Consider the following 23,496-nt stretch of genomic DNA (forward strand, 5'->3'; position numbering starts at 1 on the left):
CTCCTCTGTTCTTTTTTTTGCAGGGGGAGAGAGGGTGGAGTGCAGGGGACAAGGTGTTCAAATGGAAACATCTAAATGGTTTCTAGACAAACAGGTCTTCTGACTTACTCTGATGCAAATAAGCTCCTGCTCCCCAACCTCTAGTACATATGCATAAAAGAAGCAAACTGCTGTCCAAAACCATATACTGTTACGGTCCAAAGTCTGGCAGGGGAAAAGCAGAGGACAGATCACTGCAGTAACAACCTACTGAGCTTCTATTCTAGACCACAAGAATCAAATCCCAAGTACAAATGCTGCATAGTTAATTTCCTGCACAAAATCCCCAAACCATTACAGAATTTTGCAAACACCATCCCAACCAGACTCTCTGGGTAGGAGGTAGGAAGAAATCACAAGTGGTCTACAAAACTATCTTTCCATACACTTACAAAGAGGTATCATCAAAATGAAGATCTATTTAACTTTATTCTGCTGACTGAATGAATCACAGCCTAATAGGCCATTTAGATCAAATCAAATACATTAAAAGCAAAGCAAATTAGGAAACTGAATGAAGAGTTTTAGATCATCCTACCTTTAAGTTTATTTTCATAAAATTAAATGAAAACACTTAAGAAAATAACAGTGTTTACTGATATAAGATTAGGGCATTACCAATGATGGCACTAAAATACTGAAGACAGAACTGTCTATTACCCACAGCTTTCTAAACCTACTTTTCTAATAAAATGAGGTTTACACGATCACAGTCTATTGTCCCTCTTTAAGAGCTTCTGATTTAATCGCCCAGTTACAACCAAGTGCAACAACAAAAGTATCAATTATTTTTAAGACTTTATGAGAAGTGCTGCAGAATTTTTGACTTGGTGGTTGCACACAGCCCCCAAGCAAAGCACTGCTCTGCAGTGACCAGAGAGGCAGCAGATTCTGTTGGATCACTCAGGCAGTCAGCAGGCACCTGCACGCACGCTGGCCACAGCTAGCAGGCCATTTAAGATACTTAAAGAACGTAAGAGAAATACACTGTACAGAGTGGATGCTCTGAAAGATCAGGGAATAACAGAAGAGTAAAAAAATAAGGGAAATGGAAGTTACAGATGTTTTATTACTTGCAAAACCACTACTTTACTATCTTTAAATTTATTTCCACCACTCCACCAAGCCGTACTTTAATACTGTAAATAAAATGGGCTATAGTAAACAGGAAAAAAAGAATTTGTACACACATTGTCTTTGTTCTTCCCTCTTCCCCATACCATGCTTCATTTGCTCCTCAGCAACCCAGCCATAAAGCTGGAATCCTTTTATCTCATGCAATCACCCTGGTTATGCTTGAATAGAGCCAATATTAACAGTCTACAGATCCTTCAACGACTTCCATCTCCGCTTAGACAAAAATTAGAAGGTGGAAAGAAAAAAAAAGAAAAAAAGGGCAGCAAAACCAAACATCACCCATCAGTAAGATCAAATTGGTTGTAGCCTAGGCTTGTTCTGAAGTATTTCTTCAGCCCTGTAGCAAGACCTAATGGTTACAGTCATTCAGAAGCTCACCCAGGACCCCAACTGCTGCACAAGCACGTTTGGATCACCAGAGGGTGCTGCAGGGGCTCAGAACGTGACTACAAAGTAGATTGGGGCTTGGATCACAACTTTCTAATATGGGGCAAGTGCTCTTCTCAGTTTTAGTTTAAAAAAGAGGTTTTTACTTTGGTCTTTTAGTAGTCATAACATTTTGATCTCCTCTCCAATCACCTCTTCTGAAGAGAATGACTTATTTTCTGATAGAATCTGGTGCAAATTTTATACAAGCATCTTGTGCTAACACACTACTCATTGTAAATATGCACGTACTTGACAACAACAGTGTTCATGGACTAATTCTAGGGCACCCTCAAAAGACAACTATAAAAACAAGCATGTCACCTCTAGGCTTAACTTGACAGTACAGAAGACCATCTCCTCAGCAAGTACAGAAGACCATCTCCTCAGCAAAAACATATGGAGAATCTACAAATAGAGAAAAAAAATGCTGCAACCCACTGAACTAGAGAAGTCTCCTATATAGGGCATGCTAGAAGTATCCACAGAAATATTTACTGAAAAGTAGCTAGTGGGGTAACTGTGGGCTATCAGGTTACATTTCATCTTACTGTGAATCCAAATCTCCTGGGTAGATAAGCCTGTAAAGAACAATTCAACTAGGATTCACCAGAAGCATCCTTCAGAATGCTAAGACAGTAATAGCAGTTGAAATTGTCAACTCTCCTATAACCCTATTTCAGCTCCTGAACAACTCATTAGTCTTATAAAGTACTTAGCTCCTATTTTGCATAATGCATCTAAATGACTCCAGTATTCAGAAGCATTAATAACTTATGTTTTAAAACTCAGAACTTTCAATCATTTGAACATCGCATTTTACCAGTTCCTTGAAGCTACTGAATTAACAGTGGTGAACAGAAACACTGACCAATAGCTTTTTTTAAAAAAACAAAAAAATCATTTGACAATTTTATAACTTTTGGTTTCTCCTCCCTCCCCTCAAATTTCAATTTGTATGAAACCCATGACAAAGTCTGGGGAAGTTCTTGAATTTGTGTGTCTTTCACTGAGAACAAGTGTTTTGTATTTCTGTCTGATTTTGTAACACAGATTTGGTGAAATACAATGGTTTTGTAAATTTCAGTTAATTCAGTCAATAGTTTCCCATTACTTTTTTGGACAGTTATCCAGGTTAGCACATTTGTGACCAAGAAAACAACAAGCAGCTACATAAAACTCAGTATTATTCTTTGATATTCTACAATGCTATTACATGTTTTACACAATCCTCGTGAATTCTCAGAGTATTTGTGTTAATAACTAGAAATTCTGCAAATATACCCATATCCCTATCTCCAATATCCAGTGAATACCTGCCTCCACCTACTGACCACACCTCTCTTCAGCCACCCACAATTTTGCCTCCTTTCCTTTCTAATTCAGTGCTTTCTAATGGAAACGATTAATACTTCTACTGCTGGCATTTTTTTCATAGTCTAGCCCAACATCTCTCAAAGCAAAGATCTTCATGTATGTTTCAGTGATAAAAAGTTAAGACACCACCATCTGCAATGCTACAAACAAAGGTAAGGAGAACAAGAAAAGGACAAAACAAAACAAATCAACAACACACAAACCACAAAACCCCTAATGCTCCAAAAGAAACATGGGAGGATATTAAGGAAGTCTCTCAGAGGAAATCCTTCTTCCGCATTCAAAAACTTCAAATCCCAAAAGCCAACTAGCAAGTTAATGTGTGTATTATCAAACTCAGGCTAACAAACATAATTTGACAGCCTATAGGCTCAAAAATTTTAGCAGAAGGCACTTTCCCTTTCTGTACACATCAAGTAGAACAGTTTATCTCTTGTTGTACCTTTTACTTTCCCCTCTTTTACCCTGAAACCAAGGGGCTTCTGAGCATAAGCTTATGACACCTGAATTGCGTATCATGTCATTACACACCAATTTTAACAGCTTCAAGGAAAAATAAAAATATTTAGTTACTGAAAAATTTAGTTTGTTACCCTCACTGGATGACAATGTAATACAAGCACAGTGATGATGGAACATCCCGTTTTCTCAAATATTCTCAGAAGACTCTGTGCTTTGAAAGCTCACACTGGAAAAAGCAACATTTTTTAATTGCTATATACACCAACTTATTAGCAGTCATTCTTGTCAGCTTACAGTTTTTAAAACAGGATGCATGCAGTCATATCAGGAAGAGGGCAGTTGCTGTGAAAGGATGATACCAAAAAGAAGTTGTCCTTAATGTTGATAACCTCACACAATGTGTTCTCAGCTATGCTATCCAAGTTTTCCACAACAGTGAGATGGTCAATTAAATACAACTCAAAAGCATTGCAGATTTTGCATGATACAGCAGCGGGGGGCTGGTATAAGGTGTCTTGACATCCTTCAACAGTTTCCTTCACAGACACTGCCAAGGCAAGTCTGTTCTGCCTTTTAAGACCCCTCATCTATTTGCATGCATGTGTACAACTGTTGAGTCTCTCAAGGTTCAACTACTTGCTTACTCTCTTGTACAACTGTTTGTAATGCTTCCATATCCCATCTTTTTACACGTACAGTATCTCCATATACATCTTAAGGGATATTAAAATGATCTCCTCTGAATTCTTTCTCTCAACCCCATATGCCAATATCTTCAAGAAAGAAATGTTTAACAGCAAAGTTACAGCACAGCTCAGTTATAGATGTGTTTATATAATTACATAGCTAAAGGTTTAATAAATTATCCCCCTCGACCTTCCATACACTTTAAGTGATCACAGAAAAGTACAAGATCAGGCTTGTGTACATTGGTGCAGCACTCCATGCTGACACTGACCACAACTTGCCAAGTATTACTGCAGGTATGGTATATCCGCTTTACATAGTCTCACACATCTATGGTTAGCTTTCAAACAATAAAAATAACATTAGTCTAACCCACAAAATCCTAAATTACAGTGTTGGAAGCAATCTGATTTTCAAATGAAGGTAAGTTTCAAAAACACTTGAAAGGATCTAAAGTAAATGGAAGAAGTCATTCTTCCCCTCTATTATCATCGTAAAAGGATCATGGGCACAATCCCACCCGTTCTACACCTCACTTTTAGGTGATCTCCAACCACCACAATGAAGACAAATACATTTTTCTCCCAGTTATTTAGCTCTTTACTTAATTTTTTTTTGGAAAAAAAAAAAAGTAATAACAGTAAAAGATGCTTTGTCATCAATGTCTGGTACACAGGTACTTAAAGCAAGCACCTTTCCACAACTATGCTTGGCTAGTATTTCCTAACACTTACTTTTTATCTTGGTATACTTAAAATAAGCATGCAACAATACTAAGTAACTACCAGTGAAATCCAGCTGAGCACAAAGCAATACAGAATGCACTTGTAAGTCTCTAGGTTGGCCAATAAGGACTTTGGCAGAATTCGAAAGCCCTTCAGGGACAGAGGCAAATATAACTGGGAGACCTACCTAATTAAGCATCACTAACATTTTGAATATAAAGTAGTTAATTCCCTGAAAAATAATTCAATTAATCACACTCTTATTAGGAAGGCTCTATTTTCTTCTCACCACATAGGCATGCTTGCACTGTTATAACACATGGGGAACAAAAAGCATAGTGCTTTCTGTAGGAAAGGTTCTGTATTCCCCCTGCATCAAGATTTTGAAAAAGGACTAGCCACAAAATTTAGCTGTCCTCACCCAACAGTGATTCCTGCCTAATTCTTCACTACAGCCTCAGATTAAGGATAAAAGGAGAAAGGAATATTACCATATATACCATTTAAAATATTCCAACAACTCAGTGACTGTTGTGGTGAGGAGGAACTGATATCTCAGGAAAAGTTGTCTTGCAAGATCTTAATTCCTCTTTTGTGTCAAATGGAAATAACAGCATACAGTACCAGGGTTTACATTCCTAAAGGAAAAGATAGGAGTTAAAAATAATGTATAAAAAAATCTCTCAGAACCCACTGAAGAGAAGACGAAACAATACAGTTGATAAAGAAAAATAAGGAGTCCCTTAATATGGAAGAAAAAAAATCCCTTCAACTTCATAAGCAGTAACTTGAAAGATCAAGTGTTAAAATAAGAATGCACCATATGAGGGGGCTGGTAAGAGGGAGAAATCTAGATCAGATGCTTACTTCAAAATAAACAAAGCAAAATACACTATTGCAGGCTGCAAACTTAACCGTCCACAGCATTATTTATTAACTGGTACTCTATCACAGAACACATGCTGGGGGAGGGTAGGGTAACTGTCATATTACACAGTTGAAATCTGGTTTTAACTCTTAATCATACTATTTTGTTCATTCACTAGACACTGTATCAATGACCTAAAAAATACTTTGATTAGCTGCCCAAAAAAGTTCCTGAAGTCTTTGACTAGAAGGAAGGTCAACAAAATTAACTTGGGGAAAAAGCACAAAAGGCTGCCTTGCTGTAACCTCACAAAACTTCGTAAGACGTCAAAACCACCTTGTTTTGTAATTGTAAACATTCAGAGGAAAAGCCAGCTTCACTCCGTTATTTCAGGATCTGACTGCACCTTTAGAGACACTATTCATTCCACGTGAGAGGAGAAAGAGTTAAACTAAGCCCACATTCAGCACCACTTCAGTAACACAGTGGCAAGTCCATTCAAATAATTATTGCATTAGCCTTTCAGTGCTAGCAGCAAAGCATACAAGAGAGAAAGTGGAATGGTGCATTTATTTTCCCTGGTTAGTTTACCAGAGCTGAAGGAATCAAATCTGAACACACGACAAGAGGCACCAAAATTCACCTGTATTATCACAGACAGACATTTTGACTTTTGTTCCATTTGATCAATTGAAGAACACATTATTACACACATGAAATAATATTTCAAATACAAGAAATGTGAAAACTTTGATACAGTGACTTTGTGCATTAACGTCCCAGCATATACGTTACCACACGATATTCCAATTAATTCAAAATAAGTTTCATTTTAATGATAAGGAAAAGTACATCCCAGTGTTTTGCATACATGATCAGACTGCTGGCATGACTGAATAGGCCCAAAGCCTAAGTTTTAATGCAGAGTATTTAATCCTGTGGTCTTCAAAAATAAAAATGAAGAATTTGGTGAGGTGAATAAAACATGCTCATACTATTTTTAAAAAAACATTTTTTAAAAAGTGAGCTGAAATACACAGACATCTCTCATGCAAGGCATAGCAAACTACAGCTATTACTAACTCAAGATATTTCTTATTTAGGCAAGAAACTTAGTTCCCAAGCTAATACAGATACGCACACTACACAGCATTAGTCATACGACACTACTTTTATTAATGTTAGAGAATTAATCGGCTATATTCCATTACGCATGCCATGACTGAGCGCAGGCAAGGTAGCATGGCATTGTTCACAGACTTGCATGGTGCTTCTACTCTCTCTGAAGCAGCACTTCGGCCCAGAATACTTAGAATGACATCAACAAGTTATCTGAGAAACTTGGCTAACATTCTAAAATAAACCCCGTAAAAGCTCTGCTGCCACATTAACCAGTCTAAGGTAAACCGCACACACTTCAGCTCAAATAAGGTATCTAAATAAGACAGGTCTTCTACCATAATAAGTCATTTTATTGTCCAGAATTATTTCGAGTTTTAATTCAACCGTATCTTTCTCATCTTACTAGTCCAACATGACTCAATTCACCTAGCTTCATAAAAGTCAGCGTTCACTCATTTCTTCATCCCTTGTTTCACAAAGAAACTGAAGTTATGTGAAATCGCAGGAATCTAAATCTAGGTATCTACACATAAGCAAAGCATTCTATGGGCCATTCGTAGAGATGAGCTGTAACCACCCGAGTTTAAATTCACACTTCAAAAACGGAACAAAAAAAGCAAATGTAAAAACTAAAGGCTAATATATTTCTACCGTAGTTTACAATCTGCAAACATCTCAGAAATTAGAAATGCTATAATACTAAAACTGGTTTAGACGAGCTGCACTGGCAGAAAGAGAGACTGCCATCTATGCTATAATTGTTCTGAAGTAGATCCTGTCCCTCTCATTGAAGGATTCTTCTCATTTACTGATGATACTCCTCTACTACTACTGGTGGACTACGTCAACTACAGATTCAGAAAAGAACTGTGGAGGAGAAAAATAACTAACCAGGGCACTGGGTTATTTTCCTTCCTAAATTCCAAACTGAATGCCCTCAATCAAAAAACGGCTCATCTTCATCTGTCCAGCACTACTATAATCCCCTACTATCAATGCAAATTGTTTCATGCTCCTGTTTTGGTTTTGCTAGCTAAACAAGTACAGAATTTTAAAATACCGTTTTATAATTACGCCTTTTAGTGACCAAAAGTGTTAACATTACACCCTTTATTGCAATTCTTCCAAATTACATAACTGAAAGACATGTCATTTTGCACATACTCTAGCACCTAAATGAAAAAAACATAGTTTAAGAGAGGAACATCACGCTTCTCCCCCGAATATAAGTCACAAACAAAAAAAACCCCAGATGTCACACTCTGAACTGTAAGAGCCAAACATTTTAAATAATTTAAAAAACAAAAACACCAGAATAGATTATAGGAATATTGCTCTGACACCTTTTGCACACGTTGTTTGAACACTACCTAGCAGTAACAAGACAAGATAAATATCTACCAAAATATAGATACCTAGCTCCTAAAAATGAAAAAAAGACTTGTATAAGGAACAATCATGCGTAGACAGCTAACATAATGAAGTCTGAAAGCTTAGAGCTTCCCGTATGTTACCTAAAAATCTACCAGACTCTGAAAAAGGTTTAATATAAACACTGTGTATATTACCGTTTCCATACAAACCCATTTTTTTTCTTTTCCTTACTACTGTTTACAAATTGTTCTTTTTTGTAACTCCTTTGTACTTCCCAAAACCTCCTTCCCCCACTGTTCGTAATAAATCTGATCTTTGTATGACTATGGGACACAACAGCTTTATGCTAAGCACAAAAAAAATCCTTCTTAAATTGTCTTTTTTCCCCTGTAGAGCTCCAGGTTCTCAACACTGAAATTAATCACCTGTCAAACAAGTCACCGCGGCTTAGTTTTTCTAAGCAATTCCACCCTCCTCACCACCTAGCATCTCAAAAGCAGGTAAAAATTTATTGGAAAAAACAGCTCCATAAAGTCGTAAAATGCACTGTCTTTACAGCCAGAAACCCAGCAGCTGCTTTTCTTACCCTCATGACTTCTGCACAGAGCTGCCGAACACAAAAACCTACTTGCAGTACAACACTGCTGGACCTTCAGTCTTCTTCCTCTGGACAAAACACCCTCTAGTTTATCCATTAGCGAACAGTTTCTCCTCCCATCCGCCGCACACCTTTATGCGGTGCACAACTACTTTAACAGTCCCTACCTTCACCTCCCGCCCCCCTCCCCCCCGATCGCTAGCGTACAACATGAACGACTCGGAGAAGGATTTGTTTGTTTGTTTGTTTGTTTTTCAACGTGATATCGCTTTCCCAACGTGGCTGCCGAAAAGCAGGACAAAAGGTACTTTTCCTCCCCGCCTCTGCAGCCACGCACACCCCGCGCGGAGAAGTTGGCCACCCAGGCGAAGGCGATCGTGCCTGGGTACTCCCCGCACGCCAGGGCCCCGCACCCCACCCTCCGGTCCCGGAGCCCCAGCCCCCAGGCAGGCTCCGCTCGCCTGGCCCATAAATGTCCATCCTCTGCCCCCGGCAGCGCTGCAGGACCCTGTGGCGCGGCCCCGGCCGCGGGGAACCTGCCCACCCGCGGGACCCCGCGCCCGCCGCCCCCGCGCCGCCGGCCCGCGCCCCTCCCCCGCCCGCCCCCCGCACCAACTTCCCCGCCGGCGCCCCCCGCCCCGCTCGGCTCGGCGGGAACGGGCGCTGGGGGGACCCTCCTTCCCCACCCCCGCAACCCCGGGCCGCCCCCCGAGGCGACTGCCCCCGCCCGTCACCCGCTGCCCCAGCCCCCGACCCCGCTCGCTCGCTCGCCGCCGCTCCTCGCCACCAGCCCAAGGCGCCGGGCGCGGAGAACGCCCTCACGGTCGCCCCCAAAAGCAGGGACCCCCCCTCGCTCACTCACCCGCCCGCGTCCCCTCGCTCCCCGCCGCCGCCGCCGCTCCTGCCTCCTCCCCGCTGAGGCTCCTCAGGAGACACTGACACCGGCGCACGGATACCCGCTGGGCGCTATTTTTGGGAAACAAGGCCCAATCGGGGCCGGAACTACTTCCTCTGTCACACTCTCTCCTCAGGCGCAGCCGTCTCCCAACAATATCCTTCCGCTCTTTTCTCCGGGCGGCTCGTACGTCGCCGCGGCAGCTCAGCCGAGCCAGGCAGGGGCGGGAAGAAGAGAGCAGCGTAGGGAAGCGGGGCGGGAGGCTGCGCCCGGCGGCGGGGCTGGCAACGCCCCGGGTTGGACACCCAACATCGCCGGATTATTTTGTTTTACCATGGGGAGCGGCCGGGTCTACATTCTTCACCGCCGACCCAATCCCGCGGCGCCGCGAGTCGATAGGGCAGCGCGCCGGAGTGACGGGGCGAAGGCGCCAATCGCGGTGCCAGCAAATGAAGGGGGCCGGCCAACCCGAGAGCAGTTGGTGGGCGGGGCGCAGCCAAACGTGGGGGCTTTGAGTGACGGCAGAGCGCTCAACCAGAAAGGCGGAGAGGGACGCAGCAGCCAATCAAAGCCGAGCGTGTGCGGGCCTACCGCCGAGGAAGCCCTTGGCCGTGCCCCCTCCTGCCCAACCTTGGCACGGCGCATGCGTGCAAGGGTGCCGCCGCGCTCCGCGCCGCTCCGTCCCTCGCCTCGCCGCCAGTGACGCACGCGGCCAGGCCCGCCCTAGCGGGGAGCGGCGCATGCGCCAAGGCGCCCGCCCAGGGCAGGGCCGGGCCGGGCCGGGCCGGGCCCCGCAGCGACGTGCTGAGGGGTTGCCGGGGGCAACGGCAGCGGCCGGGCCGAGGCTCGGCCGGCGCCCGCCGACACGTCGGGGCCCGCGGCCCTCCCGGAGGGGCAGCCTGAAGGGGGAAGGCGGATTCCCCTGCTGTCAGCGAGGCAAAGCTTTGCACCCGGGGGCCAAAGCCCGGCCTAAAGTTAATTAAAACTATCTCAGTAAGCGGTACCCGCTCCTCTTCCAAGGCCTGATCACTAGGTCTCTGGCTACATCCTCCAACACCAGTTGCCACCCACAACCTCTATCACCCTCACAGAACCCACCACCCCACTATAATTTTCTTCTTTTTTATTTATTTTTTTTTTTTTGGCGGACGGGCTGCGTGTGGAAATCACTGCTTTATAAGCACATGAGCTTTGTCTTCACTTTCAGGCAATGGTGGCGGCCCACCTTAGTTCCTCCTCCATCCATCTCCAGCTCACATTATCTTTTGTTAGAGGTCCCGTTAATTTTTGCTTTAAGTAGAAAAGAATAGTCGGGAATACATAATAAAAGACATAAAACTGGCATCTTTCTCCTTCACAGAAGGGAGCAGCTGAAGAATGACCCAAAAATAAAATTCGGATGATCAAAAGATACTTGCCAAAAATCATCTGCACTCTACAGCTTCTCTGGATTTATCCTGAAAGATACCCGCAGTCTCGGAGTGAAACAGTGGGAGCCATTGCAGCGCACTGCATCACTGGTGGCACCTGCACGTCTCTGCCTCAGGGCATCAGAACCAAAGGGGCTTTCTCTGGAAAACTGAAAACAGAGGGTGTGTTTTTTTTTTTTATATTTGGAAGACTGTTATCATTAACTGAGTACAAAAAAAAAAAAAAAAAAAGTAGCTCCACAAATGGTTAGAAAACAGGATGCAAAAAATGATGACAAGAACACCCAACATGCAGTGTGACAGCCACACGATTGAAAGGCAAAATGTAGATCTATGCACTTCTCACTGTGGATCTGGGAAAAAGGTAGTAAGAGGTGTGGAAGACAAAGAAAAAATCAAATACAAATATTGCCATCTACTATCCTCTTTTCGAGCCGATTGTTACTAAAGTATAATAATCAGGAAGATATTTTAATACATACAGTTTTCTTACAATTCTCAACATGAACAGTCCAGATGTCATTGATTTTTATATGAATATGGCTTATTCTCTTCTTCATCACTATACCTATCATCCATAATATCTGTAAGGTCCACTACTAGAATCTAATAATTAATACTATGAAATCTTCCCGGACAGCAATATGCTGAAAAGATGTTAGATGAAATCCTGAACTCTTTAATTAAATTATAAAAGTCAGTGGGAGACTGAGCAAGACACTGAAGCAAGGCCCGAACAAGGGCTTCTGGATATACTCATTAATTATTTTCAGTACATAACCACATTATTCTAAGATGTCAAAAAAAAAAAAAAAAAAAAAGGAGGAAAGCAAAGAGATAAATAATTGGTTCTAACCTATCCTTTTCAGTGGCACTACAAGAATAAGCGTAGCATGTGTTGCTCAAGGGATTTCCATATACGCCTTGCAAACAATAGTTAAGGGGTACACAGCAGTGTCCTTCCCACTGAAATGCATTCCTCCCTCAATTGAAACACTGTTCTATGTAACAATTGAGAAAAGGAAGTGCAAAATACAGTATCCAATTGAAAGTACAGATGTTGTTTTCCATATGCGATGATGTGCTGCTACATCTGCTTCTGCAGACCCCTCTTGGGACTGCTAGCGAAAAAGAACGGGTGGCGGGGAGGTCACAGATGTTCTCACATGTCACAACAGCATAAATGAAAAATACCACCCCTTAGGGTGACACAAATAAAACTGTAGAAGAAATTAGGTATCGAAATGACTAAAATCACTGCATGGCTTGGTGGCCACATTCTGCATTAGGTTTGATTTCCAGGACAACTGCAAAGGCCAAACGCACCTGGATAATCCAAAGCTTCTTGGATTAGGAAAAAAATCCAGACTACAGAGAAAAAAAGTTACGATCTTTATAAGACCTTAGAACATAACAAAACCCCAGAGAACATCACACTTGAGTTTCAATATGACGAGTAAAAATTATCACAAGCATCTGCTAGGATCACTCTTGAGATATAAAAGAATAACTGCTGAACACATTCCTGCCCATCTTATGTACAACCCAGAGACAAAGAAGAACCACCTGACATCTCTTCCCTCCACCAAATAATAGACACTGTAACTTCCATGATATGCAAGGAGAAATATGCAACAGAAATATGAAGAAAAATATAGGGGGGGAAAGAGACACCAGTATTCTTAATTGTAACTAAATAGCCTCACAGTCAGAAGCATCATCCAGCAGTTGTTATGGCAATAAAGCTTTCCCTTGCATCTCTATTCCAGTGCATTTCCACCCACTCATTCAAGGTACTTTGGAGGCACTACCACCAAAATCATTATCTCCACTAACTTTTAGCTTACATTTTAGGACCTTCTTACAAAACGCTCCAGAGATGTACCATGGCTGTTCCTCAGGCCTCCTTTCAAATGTTCCTCATAGTCTAGAAATCAGCTTTTTCATCTTATGCCCTGGAGAAAAATTCTTGGCCTCAAGCTTCTAAAGGTGAACTTTGTATAAAAACAAAATGCAGGACTTTTAAAATTATAGGTAAGAGGAATAGGGAATGTCACTTTGCTTTTGTGTATTTACCTAATAATTAAGTTATCCTTCACAGGGAAGGAGGGTCTAAGAACAAGGTTTCTTAAAATCATAGGCCAGATTAATTCCTAACATTGTTTCACTTACAATGGTGGAAATACTCTTATGAATGAAGATTTTGTAAAGCACTACTTATTGCAACAAAACCAAATTGTACTCACAGCATTTCAGGATGGGAACTTGTGTTAGAAACAAAGGATAGGAGCAGGGGGGACTCCCACCTAGGGAGCAGGAAATCAGAGAGGAACAGATAATGGTTTCTTTCCATTAAGGCTTTGGGTAACGCTGTTAACCCCAGAATGACCACTTCAGTACAGACACAGACTTCTCGCGCTCAGAAAGCTGGCCTGGAACAAACTCCCCTGACCTCCCTGTCTGGGCTTCGGAGCACTGCTGTTACACTACTGTTTGGCTCTGATGTTCCACTCAAGACAGATACAATCAAATAAGGATTTTCTTATTTTAGTTAAGTCGAAATTGCCTGACAATGCATGAATTAAATTCACTCAATCCATTTCATAAACTGCTCTCTGTAAACCACTAATATTTCCACATCGTTATACAGTACATTCAGTAATCTGATTGCCTTGGGAATATTTGTTTTTCCAAAACTTGTGGCCAAGGTACATAAGATTAGATCAGACACAGCTTGTCTAAGAATGCTGTAATGTGGGTGTACAGTATATTTGCTCATTTTTAGATACAGGTAAAAGTTCTCTTTCAAACTTTTCCAGCCGGTTCAAGCTCAGTTATCTGAAGTTGTCTGCTGCAGCATTTGGCACTTCTTGTTTTCCTTTGCTGTTGGCCTTCTAATACTGGAGGATCAACACGGGAAATATTTGCACTGCATGTATCACCGACTGCACGCTTGATCCATACCTCAGCAAAACTTGTGGTATTTTATAGGTCCTCACAACGACAGAACACAAGTCTCTCAGGGATTCACGCTCTTCTGCTGGGATTTTCTCACCATCCTGCATGTTAACATGAACCAACAGCTGGGTTTAAGAGTTCTGATATAAATAGTAACATCGTGCTGCGAGCAAGCTTCTTGGAAAGCAAAGAAAATACATTATTTAATGCACTCTGACATTTGCCTTTCCTCCCCTTATTCCTAAGCTGCATTTCTGTAAACACCCATGATGACAAACGCAAAAAAGTTGACTTCTTCACGCAGACATAACAAGTGCTGCCTTGAGCCCAGGAGATGATATCCAGAACAGCTTACCTCTTCCCTTAGCCAGACAGCTGGCAAACTGCACAGTAGGAAAAGGAGTCAGAGCAGGGATGGAAATTCCTGCATCCAACAGCATTCAAGATTACAACCTTTGGTATTTTATTTTCATGGTTGCTCTTTGTTGCCTCAGAAACTTCCTGCTTTTGCCATATCTTTCCATTCATTAAAATTGCAGCTTGCAATTAACCATTCTGACATAACATAGCTGAGATTTTTTGGCAGCAGCCTTAACCAGAGGTTTTCAGAGTTTCCTGCAGACAGCTTTAAATTTTCATATCCTTATGAATGCTTGCCACCTTCTTTTAATAACTTGAAAAAATAAGCCTCCTCTCTTAGGAACTTCATTGTTTCTGTATTTCCCCAGCACTCATTTACTGCTTTTAGAAATGTGTCATGCACATGTATATTTATAGAGAGAGCAAAGTGTACATATGCACAGTATAGTTTGACATCTTATAGAGAACACACAGATTGCTTAGCAGATCTAAAGAAAAATAGTTATGTTCAATATTTTCATTATTAAAATGTACTTTTCTCTTTTGATGGTATCATATTATTTCATCCCTCTAAAAAAACCAATCATATTTACCACATTATTCAAAAACTGCAGGCCTTCATCTGTTAGCAATTTTGTAGCTTAACACATATTATGACTGTCATATATTGTAACACCAAACTATTTTTACACAACAAAATATTTCTTAGGATAGATCTTGCCTTTTTGCCAAAGAGCTAGAAATCACTTTAAAGGATTTTAAAGTTATTTGCATTTTTAAGGCGTAGAATATATTTTTTCATTTGGAGACCTGTTCAAACACTGCTTGCCATTATCTCTAATATAGATTAGAAATTGATTTAAAAGGGGGTCTTTTTAATGTTCAAACTGACCTTAAAGTCTTTTTTCTTCTAACATTACCTGGCAAATAAATTCTTAAAGGGATATTATCAATTTAAGAACTTTGCTTTATTCTGGAAAATTTTCCCAGAGATTAAAGAGAAAATGTCTCCTTTTGTCCTCTAAGTTTAATTTCTATATTTGACAGCAGTATGTGTGGTCAGTATCCCATGCTGTTAGGAAACAAAAGGGACAGAAATAGATGCAGGAGACCATAATACCTGAAAAGCCTTTGAACTACTTTTTAAAGTAGATTTGAAGATGATGGGGCCTCTTCAAGTGACAAAAGACTTGTGGAACTCTTAAAAGCCAGATAGGTTGCTCCTGACTTGTGCAGAGCGCCCTCAGCTCTCCCACAGCAACCAGCTAGTGCTGCTCTTAAAATGCAAGTTTAAGTGTTCGGGTTTTTTTTATCTGCTTCACTGTAAACTCCACTGACCAAACTGCACATATGAAAAGGCATATTTTATTGCCCTGATCTCGTAAGCTTCATATACAGAGCCTACAATGGCTCTCCATGATCTGTTACAACATACAAGGCATAACAAATAAACTTTTAAAGCAGCTAACTTACGAAATTGGGGCAGTTTTGGATTTTGGGTCTTTTATAATGGTGTCCAGACTCCTCAGTACAAAATGTCATTTGCGTATTTCCCACTGATTTCTCTGGGGGTACACATAGGCTGTTTGGTCTGTGTCCCACAGGATAAATAACAGACATCAGCTGCCCTGCTCCCTCTGGCCCTTTCAGGTAAAAGGCAAAAATGCCATTCATCCTCTGCTGGAGGTCTGGAAAACAAGCCTTAAAGATGTAACCAAAGCATTAACATGGATCAACTGGTGTGCATTTCTGAGTGCTGTATCTGAACAGGCATTTGTTAAGGGGTTTATGGTTTTCTTGGCTGTGATTTAGGAATATTGCATACTTTCTCAACCCTTTACTAAAAATATGCTCAGTTCTAACCATGAAATGCGGCAGCACATTTGTTGCAGTCTCTGGGGAGGGTTTCTTATCTGTCAAACAGTTTAGAAGACAAACTGGCACTGAGGCAGCTCACCTGTTTTCTGTGGTTACTTGATGATAAACTACTTCACAGACCCTGTTGTTGCATCTAGGACAAGTGTTTTGAGACAAAGCTCCAATACACATGTAAACAGGTCACCTCGTGCTAAAATGCCATTTCATTTCCAAGCCAAGCCAGCTGGCTTTAGACAGAAAGTTCTTTTCTACTTGCGTGGGCAAACTTTATCGCCTTCCCATCCTTTTTCTCTTGCTGTCACATTACTGCAGAGGTGGTGGTGGCTGATAGCAGAGTGAGAAGCAGCATTTAAAATGTGTCCAAGTTAGCCAAGATATTAATGCCTGCTCCTGCAGCCATGTGTTGGATCAGTCCCCTGATCTCATACAACCTAATCAATCATCTTTCATTATACCAAAGCAGAGAGAGATAACTGAGATTGTGTTCAAGTTATTGAATAAAAAGGAAAAGTATCCAAAATTTTGCTGTTTGATCCTGTGTTTCACTGGCCCCGGTCCTAGTTTGAAAGGGTCCAGACTCATCCTGGGTTTGGTACTTTTGCATCTTTAATTTCAGTTTAACACATCCTGTTGTGTTCCTCTGGAAAAAAAGCGAATTTCTTCTTAGCTCTCCCACAGGGTGGAGTAAGAAAACTAGTGTTATCTGGGAGGAAAGCTGAAAGTTTGGGATTGTTGGGTTTCTTTTGTTCGCCTTGGAGCTTGTTTTTTCAATGGTTTTTAAAAAAAGATGCAAGTTCATCTTTAAATTAGACTCTAAAATGAAGGGTCTTCAAACTCCTCTGTAAAATCAATGGAAAGTCTCCTATTAATTCAGAGATTAGACCTGCAGAACTGTGCCACCTAAGCAGAGAGTAAAATACACAATAGGTATAGTTTAATTGGTGTAGAAGTGGTTTAAATCTGTCTTATTACACTTTAACCAAGCTGAACTGTTCTAGACTAGATTAAAACCATTACTGCAATGGACGCCAGGCTCTGAATTTACCATGCCTTAGCTATACCTTCCCCCTGGGTAAAAGAGGATGAGGCTACCTCAAGTGACCCTGCATCTCATGCAGGTATGCATATGGAAAAAGCTGACACATAAAGACTTGTTATCCCCACACTAATTTGTCCATGTGTCCATGTCCATAGTTACACTTGTTTATGTAACACCAGTTTAAAAAGATACTTTCAGAGTCTGAATACATGAATGAGTGATCTCATTCACGTACTGACATGCTTGACAACTTACCATGCACCAACCGAGCCACAGTAATTGACCATGTGTGTTTGCTCTTAGCCTGTGGCGATCTCAGATGGAAGAAACCAGTTTAGACTTCTCTTTTTCTTGGCCCTGAGGTTAAGCTGACACACTGAACCTCACGTTTGCTGCAGGCTAAAGAAAGGCATGCTGCAGCTACCATGCCTCAACCGATGTGCGGTAACTCGTTAGGCTGCTGGAACCGGACAGCGTGCCTGAGCTGTTGGTTAAAATGGGATAATTGAGGGCATAAATCAGGTGTTAGTTCAGTTCAGCGCAAGTCAATTAGGAACGGATTTAAGGTAAATTGACACAAATCACTCTTAGTCCAGAATAGAACTGGCTACCCAGCGCTAGCTTAACTAAATCCAATACAGCTTAATCTAACTTAAATTGAAAGACTTTCAACTAGCCATAAAAAACCCAGAAATCTTATGTGCATTGCCTAGGGTATGTGCATTCACTTCAAGCAACAGATACAACTGGACACATAAAGAAAGAAAGAATGCCAAATTCACAGCTATCTCTGCAGACAATGTAGAGAGAGGTACAGAAGTAGCTGTAAAAGCAGCAATACCTTCTCTGGCTCTTCCAGCAGATTTGGTACACTCCACCATTTTCAGCTGTAAACTGCTGAAGGTAAGAACGGGTTTTCTGCATTGTCCCAGAAACGTGCACTCTGCCATCATTTAATAACAAGTATGTAACAATGCTAACATGATCCTGGTCAAAGTAATTGCGAACAAACATGGGACAGCTGAGTTTGTTTTCATTCCTTGAGCTTGATGAAAAGTACTAAGGATCAGAAGATGATACAGATACAGAAAAGTAAATCTAGGTTTCATAAATTTTAATAATGAAGTGTTATTAGTAATTCAATCTAGCAGAAAAATCTCTAATGAATAAAAAGCAAATAAAGCTTGATTTTCTCAAATAGCTTCACCCTCCATCTCTAGAAACTGTTACTGAAGTTAGGGAAGCATAGTTGGGAGTAGTCATATAGGGACAGTTTTTTAAATCCTTTACCAATGGGAGACTGACTTGAATGAAGGAATTTAGCCCCCTAGTTCCCACTTCCTGACTGAGTTATCTTTTCTAAGAAATTTTTTTATGGAGAATGTCGTGGGAAACTAGTCTGAATTCTTTGTGTAGTGTGAGATTTTAGAAGACTCTGTTATGGATCAGCATCTCACTAGGGAGGATGCAAGATGCATATGCACAATAAAATGATATGCCCTTACAACACACTACATAGTCCCAGCAGCAGGCTGTGCTTCAAATGTATTCCTATGTGGCTGTTGAGAACCAGCAAGGAGTCGCCCTGCAGCCTGTGGGAAGAAACGCAGCCCTTTCCCGTGGTGGTTACTTGGCTTATCCATCCAAGGTAAAAATACATTCTCCTCCATGCGATGGGACTTGTGCTGTAAGTGCCCTTTGCTGCAGCGTGAATTTTGTTTGCTGTTCCTCCCCCTGCTCCAAACAGCACTGTGTGCACACTGCACAGTTGCAGCAGACCACACATTCTGAACAGGAAAAAATTAAGCATATTATTATCAGGATAATAGAGTGTCGGAAAGAAAGTTGCCTCCAGCACTTTGTCCAGATTAAAATCTCAATCAGTACCATTACCTGGGAAGTATCTGCAGGGACATGTGCATGCTATGCATCTCAGCCAGCAATCTGGCCTATAACATTTGCAGAAGCTTTAGCAATTTCTGTAATGACCCTTACAAGTCCTCCATTTATTCAAAAGCTGAAATGCTAGCCTATGTGAGACAAACTTCTAAAACAGCAGATTGAAGTACTCCATGTAAATTGAGCAATTTCTGTTAACACATGTCGACTAAACCAGAGCTGCAAATCAGCCAAGCTGCTGCTCTGTGACAACAAACATCTGAGGTACTGGAGCTTGAAGTTAATCGAAGTTATTTATTTTATCATGCAGAACTAAGCCATCAGCCATTGCTCTCTCAGACATGGTTTTCATGTTCCCCCTCAACCAGAGTATACGTGCTTTCTTCAGCAGAAGATGAATGTTATGTACTTAGCCTTAATATTAACCTTAAAAATTCAGCTATTACAGTTGATGTTTATTCAGCCTCTAGTACCAAATTATGCACGCAAGCATAATTTGGGGATCACTGAAAGAATAAAACCTAAACCACAGCTATTGTTAATCCAAGACCAAGCACTTTTGTTTGTATCAACATGAAGTAACCACAAATACGAGAACTGCAGCTAATACTGTTTGCCTCTCATCATGTTGATCTGAAAGGCTCCTTCAGAGAATTATTATTCAAGGACTGGTTCAATGGAAGAGTAACTAGTTTCAGAGCATATGCTACAGGAGTCAGAATTGAGGGAACTTGCAATAGCAAGTAAAGCCAAGCCATTTCCCCAGCACCATTTCTATACCCTACCACCAGTTGTTTCTTTTGTTCTGGTGCACATTTTTGCTTCTCCATCAAGAATGAAATTATCATTCAGTTACACTGCTATAAATTTGGACCAGTTCCACTAACTGTTGATAGTCATTGCCTCCAAATGCCCTGGGGATGCATGTAATACTGCATGCTCTGCGTGGCTCCTTCTAAACAATGTATAGCTGATCCCTTTCTTCATGCCAGCTTGCTCGTGAGCCATGCGGCAGTGTAACGGTTCCAACTTCCTTCTGTGTCCTGAAGATTTTTGGCTCAAGTCTTGCTTGTTTGCCATGAGAAGGTTCCAAAATAAGAAACACATTCATTCCTGCTCCCTTCTCTTCACATGGTTACATTTAGTCTTTCTTTTAGTGCTTTCCTCTCATCACAACGCTGTCTTACTGCTTATGGAAAATATAATTTATGTGTTGTCCCAATGATTTGCTCATGTTTGAGCTTTTCTTGACCAATCTGACTTTATAGCTCATAGCTTTAGGTGCATCTGATGATTCCCTTTTTGCCCCCTCATTGTTTTCTTGGTTTCTTAGTTCTAGCACTGCTGACACAAACAGTGCATTTCAAAAGGCATCTTTCCTGTGGGCTCTGTTTACTCGTTAATGTGGCTGTCATCCGAAGTCCTGGGTGACAGCTCGCTTTGCTTTAGATTGTGGCATTCCCATATATGATTTATTGTATCTGAAGGAAAGCACAGTTACATCTGTAAGAAAGTGAGGAAGAGTCATGGGAAAAGGGGAGTTGTCAGAGTTCTGGCTGTGAGGGGGACTGGGGAACTTGACATTTCGGTTCCTGCACAAGATGTAATTTCCAGCTGAATAGCTCAGGCACTTACACAGCTTCACTTTGGCCCCAGCTGTGCACTAAGTGCAACCGACGTCTCTCTTAAAAGCTGCTCACAGCAACCTGACTTGATGTGACTGTTTTGTTTTCAATAAAAGGCAGGGGGAAAAGTTGCTTTACTAAAGTAGCTGATAGCCCACATGAACTGGATTGGAGTATTTTGTCCAGGCCACTCAGAAGTGAACCAAAGTAGCTGGGAAAATGGCAGATGAATCTGACAGCTTGCAAATAAAAAGTTTTACTGGAAACAGCGCACACTGAGTCGATGGCTGTGTAGCTTCTGGTAGTGAATTATTGGTACAATCCTAGTTCTTTCCAATGAATCACATTTTCCTCGGTTCAGGATTAATCAACATGTCATTTAGATGTATTCTCAGACAATAAGTACTATGATATGGATGTCAAACTATTTTAGGTCAGACTGTTTTCTATTTTTAGCTTATCTATTCCATTATAGGACTAATGCCTCAAATTCAGAAAAGGCAAATGTTAACAAGACATGAGCAAAATCCTGAGTCTGTGGAGGAACAATGAGAGTTGTGCCCTTGACCCCAACAGGTCCAGGATTTCACCTGATGGCTCTGTTTTTATTAAACATTATTCCTGTTCAAATTGTGGTTCTGTCCTCACTAACCGAGACAAATTCCTGCTTTTCAAATGCTCTGGCTTTCCAGAAATGCTGCAGATGGGGAAATGTAAGAGCAAGAGATGAGGGCTACACGTTTTGAGTGAAAGGTAAAAAAGGTCCCTGATTCACCGTACCATGGCACTGCCTAGTACACAGTACAATGCTTTCCTAGTTTTTGATGTGGATCCTTAATATCTTTATGTATCGCTCTAAGATAGGCAAACCTCAATTTTACGTACATACTTACACACAGACATACCTGCTTTCTTGTATTATACATGTGTACATATGCACATATACGTACGCACACAGTGCTTCCTTCATTAACATTAAATAATAATACATGGTGAACTTTCCTAAGCAAAGCAGTCTTCAAAATTAACAAAATCAAAAATTTTAGGAAGAAAAAAAACCAGCAAAGACATCCATCCAAAACGGAGATAGTCTTTCCTAAGAGCTGGACTGCACAAACACATTATATGCGCACGTACACCTTCACCGTTCAGAATTCAACGCGGACAATCAGGTGCCACATTATACAGCTCCTGCAGAAACTCACAGAGCCAGTGAGGACTGAATTCAAACCCTCCCTGTCCGTAACGAGTCACTGCTATCCAAAACAGAAGAGAAACTCTGGGTATGCCTACAACAGGGATAGCCAACTGGAGGCCCACAGAATTTGGACCAGGCTCACGCAGGAGTTTTCTTTGGCCCCTGAGAAGCTGGCTGGCTCCGAGGCCAGCCTCATGGTGTTGCTCTTTGTGCTCAGGGCAGGATGCACAGCGAGCTGTGCTTGCCTGATCTTCACAGGGTCAGCTAACCCGCCCTCACTGATAATAAAAATGGCTTTCCAAACCCTATGCAAGTTGCCTATCCTTGTCTACATGCTTTTCCGCATGCACGTGAAAACTTGCTTTACTCATGGTCTGCGTCGGCCAGAGACCTGAGCTCAAGCTAATATCCTGCCTCTCAGCAGGCCACAATAATTTGGGCATGTAGCACATTAGCTGCAGCTACATGGCTTCTGGTTCTCTTGGACAGCAGCCAGAGTAAGCTCGTATCTGCCTTCAAAAGACCATGTAGACATCGCTTCTGTAGCTGGTAGTCAGAAGACCTACGACAGGAGTGGAAAAATACTGCTCCTGCACAGTAGAAAGCCGGAGTGTAGCTTGTGCTCTGCAATCTCTCAGTGCCTTTTCGAAGTCCTGGGGATCTTTACTTCTGACTAAGTCTGACTAGTTAGGCCTAAAAGTCAGCAAGTTCTGCCTTTGCTGGTGTGTGCCAAACATACAAATGTCCACGCGGCAGATCACAACGCACTGGCCTACTTGAGATCTGATCGCTCTCGAAACCCTGCCTAATTTCTTGTATTACGTTCCCTAATCTCCAGGCTATCATTCCTTTTTAAACTGCCCCATTGATTTAGTAGTGTCTTTAAAAAGAGCGTTAAAATTATTCCCCCTCTGCAGCACTGCTCTGCTTCATTAATTACTTCACATTACCCACATAAAACTTGTAAAGCGAAAGAAAATTGCAGCACCGACTTGCAATTGCTATCACTTTTTCTGATCCCAGAGCTGGGGACTGGCTGTACTGGGCAGTTACAGCCCCTGCCCTCAACACTCGCTGCACAAACACACCCAGAGTCATTCGCTGCTTTGAAAATAATTACACCACCACATTGTGTATTAGGGCTCTTCACACTGTGGTCATAAGAAATCTCTCTCAAGCTGTAACAAGCTGAGTGTGAGCCAGCTTTTAGGATCGTTTTGGATTCTTTTTAGACATTTTCTTTCCTCCTTTCGCAGAGGAGGAAGAAACCACATGGTCTTCTGGTCCCCTTCCTCAGCCACGCAGAATTAGTCTCCTGTGTACCCAAGTAATAAAAAGATACATTTTCTTCTAGAAATCTGCAGATACTGCAGATTAAGTGATGGCTCTCCTTAGCTAT

The 23,496-nt window shown here is 41.6% G+C and overlaps 1 protein-coding gene across 8 annotated transcripts in view; it reads right to left on the bottom strand.

Annotated features, from left to right (window-relative positions):
- The window catches only part of MEF2A (myocyte enhancer factor 2A), a 92,844-nt gene extending 82,764 nt beyond the window's left edge, over positions 1 to 10,080 (bottom strand). For 2 of the 8 annotated variants that reach the window (XM_055715062.1, XM_055715063.1), the window contains exon 1: positions 9,678 to 10,078. The gene's annotated coding sequence lies outside the window, so the exon portion shown is untranslated. Of the gene's footprint in view, positions 1 to 5,353; positions 5,480 to 9,677 lie in introns of those variants that run through there. The other 6 variants (XM_055715067.1, XM_027800201.2, XM_055715060.1 and 3 more) reach the window with 5 other exon arrangements.
- Positions 10,081 to 23,496: the final 13,416 nt, after the last annotated feature.

This window comes from Falco cherrug, chromosome 7 (genome assembly GCF_023634085.1).
Source record: "Falco cherrug isolate bFalChe1 chromosome 7, bFalChe1.pri, whole genome shotgun sequence".
Taxonomy (NCBI): domain Eukaryota; kingdom Metazoa; phylum Chordata; class Aves; order Falconiformes; family Falconidae; genus Falco; species Falco cherrug.